The 1,211-nt window shown below is 46.9% G+C and overlaps 1 pseudogene; it reads right to left on the bottom strand.

Moving 5' to 3' along the window:
- Nucleotides 1–491: 491 nt before the first annotated feature.
- LOC143838867 (glutathione S-transferase 3, mitochondrial pseudogene) lies at nt 492–955 on the bottom strand (annotated as a pseudogene).
- Between the last annotated feature and the right edge of the window lie 256 nt (nt 956–1,211).

Here is a 1,211-nt window from a genome sequence, read left to right as displayed (position 1 = left end):
AGCCTATATTGTTGTACTTGTAGTTTAAACCTGTTACTTTTAAATACTTGAAGATGGTTTGCCTGTGTCTGCCTCCCTATAGCAATCCTGGACTTGCTTGATGGTCTCTCATCCAAGAATTAACCAGGGCCAATCCATCTTACCCTTCAAGGTCTGATGAGATCAGTTGGAGTATGCATGCCGGACCTCCAGAGCCGAAAATATATACAAAAATAGTTGTTTAGGGTCATTACTTTTGATTCCTAGAATGGTATTAGGAATCTGAGATTCTTAGTGAAATGAAACTACCACCCCCAAAAATCCATGTTGTCTTTCAGGTTGGTTTCTTTCCAAGCCACTTTTGCTCACATTGTTGTTCTTTGATTCTGCTTGTTTCCCTGGGCAATGCCATCTTTGCTGCCTGTCAGATCCTGGCAAGGGTATAGCACTCTTGGCGAATCAACTTCTCAATAGTCAGCCACTGCAGAACTGAAATTCATTCTTGAAAAACTTCAAGCCCAAGAAACTTGGTAGGGAGCTGTACAATTGATCCAGTCAAGGTGTTGGAGAGCTGAATACAGGGAAGGCCCCACCAATCCCAGGAGGGCAAATGAGCCAATGGCTTCTCTGTTCCGCTTTTTGACATCTCCTGTGTAATAGCCATGGGCAAAGAGCAGTCTTCCAATGATCCACAGTACACTGAGACCCCCAGCGACACGTAGGTAGTAGGCGCCACCTGTGGCAAGGAAGAATAGGATGGAAGGGTACACCCAACATGTTTCGATGCACCCTCTGGATACTGTTGAAGATGTGGCCACTTTCAAGGTCTGTGCTGTCCATGATTGTACATGATTGGGTACTCTGCACTATGCTTCTTGAGTGCTCTCCCAACATTTATTGCGAGATGCATTACCAAAATGAAACTGGCAGCACCAGTCAGGACCACATAGCCATGTTCCCTGGATAGAACCACCATTTTGACACTCTCAGCCCACACACAGGACTGACCGCCGCTGCGCCAGAGTGAAGAAAGCAAAACGGTGAGGCAGATCTGTCCACCTTGCTCATCCAGTGCAGCCCCACCTCTGGCAGAGCAATGCCCTGGCCAATTAATTTTGCAAACAAGCCATAGGGATGGGATCTGCCAGGTACATGCATGAAAATGAGCTACTTTGGAGGGAGGATGGACCGGAGCTGCTTTGCTACATTTGCTTGTGGTTCACGGAGGAGAG

The sequence above is a fragment of the Paroedura picta genome, chromosome 5, assembly GCF_049243985.1.
Source record: "Paroedura picta isolate Pp20150507F chromosome 5, Ppicta_v3.0, whole genome shotgun sequence".
Lineage (NCBI taxonomy): Eukaryota > Metazoa > Chordata > Lepidosauria > Squamata > Gekkonidae > Paroedura > Paroedura picta.
The sequence above is the reverse complement of the archived record's forward strand: the minus strand, read 5'-3'. Positions and strand labels throughout refer to the sequence as shown.